The 14,397-nt window shown below is 40.4% G+C and overlaps 1 long non-coding RNA gene across 2 annotated transcripts in view; it reads left to right on the top strand.

Annotated features, from left to right (window-relative positions):
- The window catches only part of LOC121030845 (uncharacterized), a 139,137-nt gene that overhangs the window by 9,511 nt on the left and 115,229 nt on the right, over positions 1 to 14,397 (top strand). Inside the window, exon 3 of one of the 2 annotated variants that reach the window (XR_005790440.1) lies at positions 3,199 to 3,629. The exons of the other annotated variant lie outside the window; for it this stretch is intronic. This is a non-coding gene — a long non-coding RNA (uncharacterized LOC121030845). Of the gene's footprint in view, positions 1 to 3,198; positions 3,630 to 14,397 lie in introns of those variants that run through there. 2 annotated transcript variants of the gene reach the window in all.

The following is a 14,397-nucleotide window of genomic DNA, read 5'->3' as shown; positions in this document are numbered from 1 at the left end:
GTGAGCTGGATTCATTGATTGGTAAGCCAGTCCACCCCGGGAATGGTTCCCTTAACTGCCATCTAAGTAGGTCAAAGGGAACAAGGTGGAGACTTAGCTGGAAAAACTATTCAAGAGAACTAAGAAGGTCACTGGCCCTCTCCATTGGGGGAATTCCACACCTAGATAGGAGAGTATTATGTCAGGGTCTTTCTCTGGTAACCTAGCTGTTCACATATCCTCTGTGGGCAGGAGCCGTAGGAGTGGCGTGAAACTTCTGAAGGGGAAGTTGGAAGGCAAATAATCGTCGTAAAAGCAAGAGAAAGCAGGACTTGCTTATTAGGGAAAAGACCAAGCTGTCCCCAAAATGAAACGCCAAAAAGTATATATACATCTATATGCGGAGCGTAAATAACATGGAAGTTCACGTCCTTCTCATGTTACAGTAAGGTGAGCAGTTCAGCTTGGCAGGGAGTCTCTACTCCATAGAGTCACTCCAGGCTCCACCCTCCTTCCATTTATTATTGCTTCACTGTTCCCTGAGGTAATCTCTTCATCCCTATGGTCAAAGTTAGGTTGTGGGCACATTCAGTGCTCCCACCTATGGAAAAGGCAAAGAGGAATTCTAAGGCAAGTGGCTTATCTTTTAAGATCAATATGACCCAGAAATAACACATTACTTCAGCTTACATCCCATTAGCTAAAACTTAGCCACATAATCATATCTAGTTTTGAAAAGAGGATAAAGATGTAGTCTAGCTGAGTAGCCATGTATCTAGTAACCATCCATCTATTTTTATGGAAGAAGGAAAATATAGGCAGGGAAAAACCAGGAGTTTTTGCCATACAAAGAAATCAAATATTGTGCTCGTAAGCTGACTGATAAAAGTGGCATTGAAACCCTAGTGGCCATGAAATGCTGGTCTAAGACTACTAATTTGTGTGCAGTGCAAAAGCTAAGGCCTGTGGAAGTAATTTAAAGCTAAATGCGTTTAATTTAAAGGATTGTTTTTTTATTATGAGATAACGTCCTATTTTTTATGTTAAAATGCCTTCGATACAGTGAGAATGGCAGATTGCATGTCTTTTTTTTTTTTTTTTTTTTTAAGTAAAACAACATTGACAATACTACATCAGTATTCCCATTTTCCATTTTGTGTCTGTGTGTTTGTTGAGATTTTACTGATCCTTGAAATGTTTATACAGGACCAATGTTCCATATGACAACCAAACACAGAGGGTCAGCAGAGAGGCCACTAATTAGGATGGTTATTATCCCCTACTCTTCCCTCAACATGAAGATGGCATCTCACTCATAGGTTAGGTTTTCTAAACTCTCCCTGCTGGAGCTACCATCGTCTCCCTCTCCATAGCCAGTTAGGTTCCCCTCCTCTGGACTCCCATAGTACTCTTTACATGGTTCCACCATAGCATTTATCCTACTGCATTGTATTAAAAGTTAATGTTTCTCCTATTTGAACATGAGCACCTCGGAATAGGGACCCTGTGCCCATTGAAGATACTAGTTCTTTTTGAACAGGAAATATCTGTATTAGTTTGTTGGGCCCGCCCCAGCAAAATACTACAGTCCTAGGTGGTTTGAACAACAGAAATTTGCCTTATCACAATGTATCATTCTAAAGTCAAGGTGCCAGCAGGATTGGTTGCTTCTGAGGCTTCTCTCCTTGGCTTACACGTGTCCACCTTCTCACTGTATCTTCACGTGATCTTTCGTTTGTGGGACGGGATCCCTGGTGTTTTTTTATGCACCCAAATGTCCTCTCCTTATAAAGACACCAGTCAGACTACATTAAGACTCACCCCAACAGCCTCATTTTAACTTAATCACCTCTTTAAAGGCTCTGTGTTTAAAAACAGGCACATTTTGGGGGCACCTGGGTGGCTTAGTTGGTTAAGTGTCCAACTCTTGATTTCAGCTCAGGTCATGATCTCACGGTTGGTGAACTGGAGCCCTGCACTGGTCCCTGTGCTGACAGTGTGGAGCCTGCTTGGATTCTCTTATCTCCCTTTCTCTCTGCCGCTCTGTCTCTCTGTCTCTCTTTCTCTCAAAATAACTAAATAAATTTTTAAAAAACCAGCACATTTTGAAGTACTGGGAATTAGGACTTCAGCATATCAGTTTGGGTGCAGACATAATTCAGCCCATAACAACATCTTTATGATCTTTGAGGATTATAAACTAATCAATGTTTTTATTATTGATTGATTTTATTGATTAGTTTTTTATATTAGAGTGAGCAGGGGAAAGGGGCAGAGGGAGGGAGAGAATCTTAAGCAGACTCCACACTTGGCACAGAGCGCGATGCAGGGCTCCATTCCCTGACCCTGAGATTATAACCTGAATCGAAATCAAGACTCAGACACTCAACGACTAAGCCACCCAGGTGCCCCATGTTTTTATTTTAAATCAAATCAGTTCTACACATAAATGTAGAAGTAGAAAGCCAAAATCTCCTTTCATCTCACTCTTCATGGTAGTCACTCCCAAAAGTTAGAGGTAATCAGTGATTCTGGAATGAATGAGTGAGCAGTAAGGTGGTCCGCTATTACACCTGAGGAAAATGAGACACCAAAAGGCTAGGCAACAGTTTTAAGGTCGCAAAATTACTTTTTTTTTTTTTTTTAAATTTTTTTTTCAACGTTTTTTATTTATTTTTGGGACAGAGAGAGACAGAGCATGAACGGGGGAGGGGCAGTGAGAGAGGGAGACACAGAATCGGAAACAGGCTCCAGGCTCCGAGCCATCAGCCCAGAGCCCGACGCGGGGCTCGAACTCACGCACCGCGAGATCGTGACCTGGCTGAAGTCGGACGCTTAACCGACTGCGCCACCCAGGCGCCCCAAGGTCGCAAAATTACTTAATGGTAGGAGGACCGTAACCCAGTTCTACCAATGTCTCACCTAACATTCTTTCTACTATCCTGTGCTACTTCTTTTTAGCATTTAATTGTTAACTAAAACTTGTGTTCGTCGTTTTTAACACTAAAGTGTGTAAGCTGAAGATTTTATATTTTTCTTTAAAAGTTACCAAACTCAACTAATGTAAATGCTTTTCACTTATAACTTGTCTTAGGATCTTCATGCAGCAAGAAACGATACTCATTTAGATTAATTTTCAGGTACCTGTTGCTGAGTAACAAATCTTGACAAAACTTAGTGACTTAAAACAGCAACTGCTTTATTTTTATGATTCTGTAGGATGGCCGTCTGAGAGTGACTTCTGATGGCCTCGCCAGAAACCACACAAGGTCTCTTACGGCTAAGACTCTGGAGCTCACACAGAGTTGCTTTTGTCACCGTCTGTTGGTCAAGGACAGTCTCAAGGCCCACCCAGATTCAAGGGAGTGGAGAGATAGCCTCTGCATCTTGATGGAAAGGGTGGCAACATCATACTGTAAAAATGCATGTGGATACAGGAAAGTGTGACTCATTGGGGAGCATTATTATAATGTTTTTCCATAGCTGACATTTCCCACAGGATAACATTCTGCTTGCCAGCCTTCCTGTTATGCCCACAGCTTCCTTTAAATAGGGGTGCTTGGGTGGCTCAGTCGGTTAAGTGTCCAACTCTTGATTTCAGCTCAGGTTATGATCTCACGGTTGGTGAGATTGAGCCCTGTGTCATGCTCTGCGCTGACTGCAGGGAGCCTGCTTGGGATTCTCTCTCCCTGTCTCTCTGCCCTTCTCCCATGCTTGCTCTCTCCCTCTCGAAACAAACAAACAAACAAACAAACAAACTTTAGAAATAAATAAACAAACAAATGGAATAGTTGATATGGTTTCATACTTTGTACTGTGTAACTCCACCACCTGGCTGTAAGAAGTTGGACTGGAAATTAGGGCTTATATTAGTTAGGATTAGAACCACATTCCAGTGAGACAAAATCCCACATGGCTGGGTTTAAACAAGATAGAAGTTTATTTCTGGCTCTTGTCAAAGTCCAGAGGTAGGTTCTTCAGGATTGGTATTGGCCCCTTCTGTCAGTTGCTCCATTGAGCAACAGTACCTCCCATTTTTAAGGTTGCCTCATGATCCAGTATGGCTGCCAAAGCTCAATTATCACAACCAATTCCACCCAACAGGAAGGGAGAGGGGGAGGAAAAATAGAACCCACTCTATTTAAGGATATTTTATGGAAGTTACACATCCATCTTCCTCTTATATCCCATTGGCCTGCACTTAGTCACATAGCCATACTTATCAACACAGGAGATTGGGAAATGTACTGGTGGCCATGTGACTGGCCAAAAATCCGGAGTTCTATTACTACAAAATAAGGAGAGAGTAGATACTGATGGGTGATCAGCAGTCTCTATCACAGGGCTTGACCTAAAGGCATGTAATGTGGCCTGGTATGAGATATATGCCCAACAGAGATGTATGATTTATTAACTCATTCCTTCTGCAAACATAGTATACATTGTGTCCATTCTACAAGCCAAGCACTGTTCTAGCTACTAAAAATAGGGTAGTAAACAAAGCAAAGTCCCTGCCTTCCTTCAGTTAATAAACTCTAGTTGGGAAAGATAGGCAATAAACAGTATATTGTAAAATACTGATTTTGTGCTATGAATAATTGGTGTAGGCAAGGGGATATATAGTTAAGGCATGTGGGTAGGAAGGGATATTTATTTTAGGTAGGTGACATGTGAGCAAGGACACGAATGAGGTGAGGAACAGCCACGAAGTTCTAGGGGAAAAGGCACAGGCCAAGAGAACCGTGACTTCAAAGGCCTTAAAGCAGGAGCATGTTTGGAATGTTTGAAGTAGGAATCTGGCGTAACTAGAAAAGGAGCTGGGGGAGTGATAGGAGATGGGGATGTGGAGATAGCCGGAGATTAGACTATAATAAGGACTGGGTAGTGGAGTGTAAGATATGCTTTCTTTAGGAGTCTGAAAGCAAAGTTGTGTCAGGGGTTCACAAGGTCACCCCCAGGTTCAATAATTTGCTAGGAGGATTCACAGGGCTCAGCGTACAGTCAGACTTAATGGCCAAAAAAGTAACAGGATGCAGAGCAAAATGAGCAAAGGGAAAAAGTGCATAAGGCAAAGTGTGGAGGAAATCAAGTACAAGCTTCCAAGAATCTTCAGTGGAGTCACACAAGAGGAACTTATTTCCCCCAGTGACAAACTGTGACAACAGGTATGAAATGCTCTCTACCAGGGAAGCTTATTACAGACTCAGCACCCAAGGTTTTTTTGAGGATTGGTTTCATGGGTGTCCTTTTCTTGGTCCATGCCAAATTCCTGACTGCCAGAAGGAAAGTATGTATTTAGCATAAGCCATTACTGTTTGCACAAACAGTTGAGGCAGCTTGAGCTACTCTTACCATTTAGCAAATGGTCAGAACCCTCCTGAAACCTAAGTTCTCAGATGCTAGTCAAGGGCCAGCCTTGCAAGCAGGTCTTTCTAAGAACAGCAGTCCCGGGGCCTTTTATTAAGTGTTTTCTGCACAAAAGCACACAGAGAGATGCTCCAAGCAAAGTGAAATAGGAACCAGAAAACTAAGCAGAGACTAAGCCAACTCCATGAGCTAATAGAGGCAATGAGTAAATAAAATTCATGAGATAAATAAACTAGCCAGAGGGCAGTAATAACAGCAGGAGGAAGAAACAGAGAAGAAAGAAGCTGAGTCAAGTGAATGGAAGGGTATCTTGTGCAAGAGGAATTCCCAGCTATATGACAACAACCCCAGTATTGCTTTTGGGACATTAGAATTGCTCTGTGATCCTAGGGACTGATGAACAATGCTCTGCTGCTTCCTGAGTCCTGATTGTTCCATTAAAATGGCTCCATTTTCTTGCCTCCTAATTTCTTTTTGTACCTTTGTAATAAGTTCCAATCATCCAGGATCAGAAACATGCCTTGTGCTGTGCTCCTTGAAACCTGAAAGCACCTCACTAATACACCTGGGTTTTCAGCCATTCAAAACATAGACTTAAAGAGGAGAACTAATATGGTGGCCAAGGGGTCACTGGCCAACTGGGTGAAGGACCAAGATTCATAGCATAGAGTGAAACTCCCCACCTACCGCCGTGAAGCCATGTTCCAGTCATATCAAACTACGCACAACTATACTCACATGCAAAGTGGACTTTTATTCCTTTTTGATTTGGGGCATGTTTTTCACTCTGTTTAGAATTTCAGGGGTTTTCATCCTTACGCATACCTAGCTCAAATGCTGTTTGCATTATCTATGAAGCCTCTATGACCACCTCTCTCCCCTCACTCTTCTCTGGCCTCTCTGGAGTGATTCTTTCCCTCTGCACTGCTATCTCAGCTATTGGTACATATTTCTGTAGTAACGATTACAAAGGATATTGTAATCAACTATTTAGGCATTTTCTCTGAAACAAATTATGTTCCTAGCACAATGCTTCATAAATGGTAATTTTTAAAAAAATTTTTTAACATTTATTTATTTTTGAGAGGGAGAGAGAGAGAGACAGATCACGAGTGGGCAAGGGGCAGAGAGAGAGGGAGACAGAGTATATGAAGCAGGCTCCAGGCTCTGAGCTGTCAGCACAGTCTGATGAGGGGCTCAAACTCATTAACCACAAGATCATGACCTGAGCCGAAGTAAGATGCTTAACTGACCAAGCCACCCAGGCACCCTGGTAATTTTTTAATAAGTGTATATTTGGTGAATGAATGAATGAACAAATGAACAAACGAACCAAGAAACAAATGCAACGAGTCACATATTGAACAGTTCTGACCCCAGGATTTAAGGCCAGATCTCCTTGACCATTACAGCCCATTCTTAATTCCCATGCTTAAAACAATAATCTCTCTCATCTATTGGGGAACTTTTTCTTTTCTAAAATTGCATTGCTTTTATGTTATTTTCTTGAAGATATTATTACTTTACAGATGTTCAATAGCCGTATTAGCATTGGTTCTAATGATTTTCCTAGTGAAAATAAACTTCTTTTTTTATTTTCTAAATATGGGAGGACTTAAATATGCCCCATCCAAAAAAGTATATGCTAAGTACACTCAATTTTGTAGTCTCCAAGTATGTTTATACAAATAAGTAAACACAGAATTGCTCTCCTGCTATGAAAGTACTTCCTATCACTAGTGCCTCATGTATCTATGCATATTTTTAATTAATTTTCCAAATGGAATAATTTCAAGTAGTATTGTTTTCACAATCCACTACTTCTGGTACTAAAAGTGAATTAATTGCCTAAGAGATTTTACATACAACCAATTCTAAAAAGCATAGTTATGATCGCAGCAAACATTAAATAGAGTCTAAGTTTGTTACTCTTTCTGCAAGATCTCTTTTGATTAGTGGCCTTTTAAAATCTGATAGATATTCCACAGCTTTCCTTTACTTCCTTGAGAGCTATTAGAATTAAGACTTTTTTTTTTAATGCTTTGATGACATACTGTAGTTGGCTGTCGTTAGCACGCAAGAGGTTTCAAGAACTAAATGAAATATATTCCCAGAAATCGAGGACAGGTTTTTTGGTTTTTGGTTTTTTTAAAACAGCATCATCTAAAATTGAAGCTAATTAGAACTAATTTCAAATCTGTAAGGTTAGCCATAGAAAAGAGGGTTTACAAATACATGTGGATGAATTTGGGGTGTTGCCCAATTCTTATATGTGTGGAGGGGAGGATACTGCTGTGGGCTTGGAGAAAAAAAAATTCTATTTTGGGGGCAATTTCTTTGGTTCAGGCACTTAACATATGCTGTCACTTAATCATTGCAACACTTCTCTAAAGTAGGACTCTTATCCACATCCCACAGATGGGAAAATGACGATAGGAGGGAGGCTTCAGGCTCCACCCCTACTGCAGAGCAGAACTGAAATTTCAACCAAGTTTCTCTGAATCCAAAGTTTGGGTCTCCACCACCCTAAATACATGGCCAGGTTATCACACCACAGGTTACAAACTGCTTTATGTAAATAGGACCTATTCTGGATATCATCCCCAAAATGGAGTGATCTGCTTAGAGACTGAATTTTAAAAACAAAATTAGAATTGAAGAAGGGTCAGCAAATTATGGCCCCAAACTTACTGGAAAGGTGCCAACCACGTGTGTTTGCCGTTGTTGCCGATGACTGCTTCTGGCCACGAGGACAGAGTTGAGTAGTTGTGACAGAAATCACATGGTCCTTAGAGCCCAAAATGTTTACAATCTGACCTGTTACAGAAAAACTGTGCCGACCTCTGGAATAGAATCAGTATCCAATGCTGTCCCGGGGAGACGGGATCACTGTCAGGCAGACACTGGAGAGCTGTACAGAGTTGCTGCGGGATCTGCCCACTCTGCCTTCTCCTAGAGGAAGTATTTTATAAAAGGAGTCCAATTCCTTTTGCCTTAACCTCTTGGCCACCAAGGAATCTCATTACAAATACCATTCTCTAAGTTCCATGGTAACTGAAAACATGTATGAAGAAAACCACAAATAATATAATTGCTATGAAAACACAAACTAACTATAAATTCGAACAGAAATAGAAAACCTATACATATGAAGACCTTTTTCGATTAGTACAGGTTGTTCATCCCTGAACCAATTAAACATTAGTAAGGGAGGGGCGCCTGGGTGGCTCAGTCAGTTGAGCGTCAGACTCTCGGTTTTGGCTCAGGTCCTGATCTCACCGTTTTGTGACTTTGAGCCCTGCGTTGGGCACTGGCAGCATGGAGCCTGGTTGGGATTCTCTCTCTCCCTCTCTCTCTGTCCCTCTCCCACTTGCACTGTCTCTGTTTCTCTCAAAATAAATAAACTTTAAAAAACAAACAAACAAACATCAGTAAGGGAGATGGGATTCTGTTACTGGCCTAAATTAACCTTGGCCAGTCACTGGCAACTCAACAATACAATGAAAGATGGAGTTGAATGGATGTTGTCAGGTCAGTCTCTATATTCACCAAAATGAATGTGATTTTCTGATAAAGGGTCTGCTAAGACACAGTATGAAGAAATACAGTCCTGGTTAAACAATACAACTTGTCATTATTTTCCCATTTGACACTTACAGATTCAGCTGATCATAAGTGGCCAGATATGTTCATCACACAGTAATTGTTTAAAATTTCTAAAAGGTAATTCTGGAAATTTTTGAAATTTCCAAAATTGTGAAAATTAAAAATTTTCTATTTCTTGGCTTTCTTCTCATGCCATTGATGGGCATATCATTTCCTATGCATAAACTCAACACCCTGCAAATTATTTACCTTTATTTACCTTTTAAATAAATTAATTTTTTCTTTATTTCTTCATTTACCTTTTAAATAAAAAAATAATACAATTTATTTTTGAGAGGAATATGCATTCACATGATTAATAATTCTTTTTTTTTTTTTAATGTCCATCCATTTCCTTAGAGAGAGAGAGAGAGAGAGAGAGAGAGAGAGAGAGAGACAGAGCACCAGCAGGGGAGGGACAGAGAGAGACACACACACACACACACAGAACCCCATGCAGAGCTCGAACCCATGAACCAGAAGATTGTAACCTGAGCTGAAATCAGACACTTAAATGACGGGGCCACCCAGGTGCCCCAAATAATTCTAAAGGTACTTAAGTGTGTCTCAGGAGTTTTCCCTTTCCTATCTCTGTACTCTGTTCTCCTGTTCCCTGTACCACCAAAGTTACCACTTTCTTGTAGATCATCTCATAGTCAGTCTCTGCCTTTATAAGCAAATATGTAAACATATTATTTCCCTCTGTCCCTATTTTACAGTATCTGTGCCTTGGGTTTTTTTTTTTTAAATCTTTATTAATACATCTTAGTGATCTTTCCATAATGGTATACAACTTGCTCATTTTTTTATAGGTCTTCATGATATTCCATTGATGGGTATATTATAATTTATTTGATTAATCCAGTGGGCATTTGAATGATTTCCAATCTTTTGGTATTACAAACAATGCTGCAATATATAAGCTGAGACATAGGTCATTTTGACATATTTGGGGGCATATCTGTAGAATAAATTACTGCCTTTTCATTTTTTACCCAAAATATCATTTTCACTAGAACAACTTTTGCACTGGATGGTAATACTCACTAAAACACTTTAATATTTTGTTGGTTTGGTAAAAAGACTTATTCATGTCACAGACTGAAATTAACTCCAAATTATATAATACACACACTAACTTACACTAGGACTCGGTTGCCTCACTACGAACAATCATTTCTTAGAGCTTCACCTGTATTATCAGAACTAACGATCAGGAGACATGTGAAAAATGAGACGACTGACCGCCTATGAAACAAGTTGAGAACAACACCAGGAAGACAAGACACACAGGCCAGGCAGTGTTCTGGCCTTGCTCATTCGCACAGCGACTTTCTTACTGGCCTCAGAAGCCCTTCCATCGGAACTGACATCTCAGCAAACTCTGTAAATTCATAGCCCTTCTGGGGAAGCTTGTACGTGTCCGAAACTTTGTAAACATTTCCTGTTAGGGTTCTCAGAGTTGTAATCCCCTGGATATTTCACAGGCTCCCATTAGCAAAGGTCATGAAAACTAAATGCATTGTTTTCTAGTTACCAGTCAGGAGCAGAAGCCAATATACTCTGAGCCAGTTCCAAACAGTTAATTTAATGTGGATTATACCACCCCTTGGGCCTTATCAATGAATGCTCAGACATTGCCCCTGGGAGCTAAGTGACGGAATCCATACTACTTAGCTTCCATATTGCTCCCTCCTCCAAAGTAAACGCTGACTCCAGACTCTCATTTGTCCTAAGAACTACTAAAATGAATATAACCCTGCAAGAGGGAACACTATAAACCCAACCGGTCTTTACACACCATTTTGACTGATTTTATCATATTGGTTACAGGATGACATTTTAATGGGGAGAGGGAGAAAGCTCCGCACATGTGGTAGGTTGAGACAGAGTCCTGATGAGAAGGGACACTAAAAGGCAAGACTGAGTAAAAGCTCAGAGTAGTCCCTGAAATATAATCACCACCGTCGCCCCTCTCCCAGTTTTAAATCTCCCTTAAGAATGTTTGGGAAAACAAATGTCAGGATGGATTTTTTGAGTCTGCAGTGTCAAAACAATTAACTTTATTTAATGGCTCATTAAATATCTGCATGCTCAAGGGCCAGTAACTTCTAATCGATGCATTAGACAGTCTTCACATGTTGCTTATGGGTGCTTATGAAGGGTGTTTAGGATTTTCTTTAATACAATCAGCTCTCAGAACAGTTTCACAGCGATTTGTTTTTCAAAAGAGTATTCTCAAGAGTTGATCCTAGGCCTTTAAGCATAGACTAAAGGTTATCTCTCACAGAGGCATAATTTACCAAGGCCTACAATCACTCAGCCTGAAGAAGACCTCTGACTAATTGCTGTGAGGGGTCAGCAAGTAGAGTGGAATGACTGAAAAAGTGGATCACACAGTTAATTACACACAGTTTAGCCAAGAGCTGAGCAAAAGGCAATCCCACTCTGTTTCTTTGATTTGTATCCAGTTTGAAACTCTGTCACTGGCAACAACTTGGTTTTTGTGTCTTCTGAGCTCTGGCAGGGGAGTGGGCTAGGCTGTAGCATTTATGGTCTTTCCTGGAGGCTAAGTGCAGCTTGCTGAGAGTGTGTCTGGGACAGAAGGCGAAGAAAATCCTGTGGGTGTCCCACTGGATATAAGCCTTAACGGGGAGCCTACAACTAGGCTGTAACTACCATGCCCTCTCCATTATTTCCAGAGAATTAGCCAGGAACATTACTGGAAATGAGCTGTCTTGTCCACTCAGCTCCCATTCTCTTGGGGAGATTAGAGCCCTGTGAATTTCACAACCTTTGCAGCTTCTTGGGAAACGCATTATGAGTTCCCAGATCTCTTGCTCAGCTTCCATGAGATTCCCAAGTGATTGCAAAAGTGAAAATAAAACCCAAAGCTATTTTGTGCCTTAGTATTTATGAGTAAGACACGGAGTGAAAATTGCATGCAAGGAACTTGGACTTCATGATCCTACAGCCTTTGGGGTTTCATGAAAGCCATAGTCCCCTTGTGGAAGAAATAAATGTTGTTAATGTCACGGGCCTACTCTTGTCACATACCTAAGTAATTCATGCACTGTTAGGGTTGCAAGAATTCAAAGATCATCTACTCCACACCACCATATCATAAATTTGAGACCAGAGTGCTTAGGCCCTCAGTTCATATGGTAGAAAGAACATTAAGCTTAGAATGAAAAAATTTGAAATTAGGTCTTAACTTGCCCCTTTCTGGTTGTGGCTTTCAGACACACCAGTGAACTTCAATTTCTTTATTGGCAAATTGGTATAATTTATGTTCCAAACAGGCTGCGAATGTTGCTTTGCTGGGCAGAGGCAGTGAGATGCCACCAGGAATGTGGAAATACATTGGCTCTTACAGAGTCATGCTAGGAATAAATGATTAAATTGTAAATTTATGACAAAAGAGTTGTTTTTTAAAATAAGTATTTTTGCATTTCATAGAGTACTGTATATCTATTATACTAAAAAAAAAAAAAAAAGACCATAAAGAAGCAAGTGAGGATTACTCATAATTCCTGGTCTATATATTTCCAAATAAATTCTGGAAGAATTCCTCATACACATGGGATGGTATCATGCTATATATGCTTTTTTGAGACTTAATAAGATGTTATTGGTATTGTCTTTCAATGTATTAAAGAGCACTCAGAATTCTAAGCCTAATGAATTGGGCCTAATGTCTGAGAAACGGGTCTGATCTGAAATGTGATAGTAATTTGAGAATCCTGGGAAAGACTGAGTGAAGAGAATATGAACATTGGCAGAAACAAAGCAAAAGGAAGCCCCAAAATCCCAGAATGTAGACCAGGCATGGTGCTAAAGCTTTATCGGTTTTATTTACTTCATATACTCTACTCAACTATCTTACAGAATATGTACCATTACTTTTCCCATTTTTCACGTGAAGAATCTGATGCGCAAAGCAATTAAATAGCTTACACAACCAGTAAATAACTTACCCAACATCACGCAATTAGTAAATGCTAGGAATTGGATCTGTACTCAAGCAGTATACTTCCAGAGCCTGATTTTTTTTTTAATTTACATTTTTACTGAAGTTACACATAATTTAAAGAATCAAATAATTCTTCAAGGTTTGCTTTGAAAACAACAGTCCCTAATTCCTCACTACCCTATTTCTTACAACCTAGAAGCAACTACTTTCATTCCCACCCCCTCCAACAGCTGATTCTTAAGGTATTTACTTCTATATTGCTCATGTGCTTGGATTGTTATTTTCATTTTAGGCATTGTCTATTGGCATCTCTACAAGGTGAGGATTTGCTCTGTCTTCCGTATTTCCCACTCCCACGTGAGCTCTTGCCCCCACTGCCCCTTCTCTCAATATAGTCTGCTGAATGATTGTGTCCCCCCCCCCCCAAATATCTTATATGAAACCTAATCCCCAATGTGATGACATTTGAAGGTGGGATCTTCAGGAGATGATTAGATCATAGGGTGGAGCCCTTATGAATGGGATTAACACAGTTATAAAAAGACCCAGAGAGGTCCCTCACCTCTTCTGCCATGTGAGGTTAGTGCCGGAAGGCACTGTCTCTGAATCAGGAAGCTGGCTTTCAACAAACACTGAATCTACCAGTGCCTTGATGTGGGACTTCCCAGCCTCTAGAACTGTGAGAAATATATTTTTATTGTTTATAAACCACCCAGTCTATGGTAGTTTGTTATAGCAGCCCAAATAGACTAAGGCAGTCCTCCCGTGATTCTCATTACATCTAGTTTTCAATATTCACATTATTATGAACAGGCAAATATCTACGATACCTGTACACCACCATGACCACTTTTCCTTTACTACACAGCCTCCTATATTCTCTGGACTTATTGTCATGAGTGTTTTATCATTGTTTGCTTTGTTTTCTTTTTTTTTTTTAATTTTTTTTTTTTAACGTTTATTTATTTTTGAGACAGAGAGAGACAGAGCATGAACGGGGGAGGGACAGAGAGAGGGAGACACAGAATCTGAAACAGGCTCCAGGCTCTGAGCTGTCAGCACAGAGCCCAACGCGGGGCTCGAACTCAAGGACCGCGAGATCATGACCTGAGCCGAAGTCAGCCGCTTAGCCGACTGAGCCACTCAGGCGCCCCATGCTTTGTTTTCTTTATACTTAATACAAATCCAAACTCCCCCACAATTATCTAATTCATCTTTTAATATATTCAAATGAACTAGAAACTCTAATCATTTCATCTTCTGGAAGAAATCAGACTTGGTTGCTCCAATCTGGGTCAGATGCTCTGTAACATTAGTTCCAGTTAGGAGACTGATACCCATTTAGCCTCTTTCGGGAGATTCTCTTCACTTCTCTCTAGTCTTAGATCCTACTTCCTGCTCTCTATGTCTTTCACTTTCTTGGTTTGTTCCCT

This window comes from Herpailurus yagouaroundi, unplaced genomic scaffold (assembly GCF_014898765.1).
Source record: "Herpailurus yagouaroundi ecotype Mexico unplaced genomic scaffold, PumYag 140, whole genome shotgun sequence".
In the NCBI taxonomy this organism is placed as follows: Eukaryota; Metazoa; Chordata; class Mammalia; order Carnivora; family Felidae; genus Herpailurus; species Herpailurus yagouaroundi.
The sequence above is the reverse complement of the archived record's forward strand: the minus strand, read 5'-3'. Positions and strand labels throughout refer to the sequence as shown.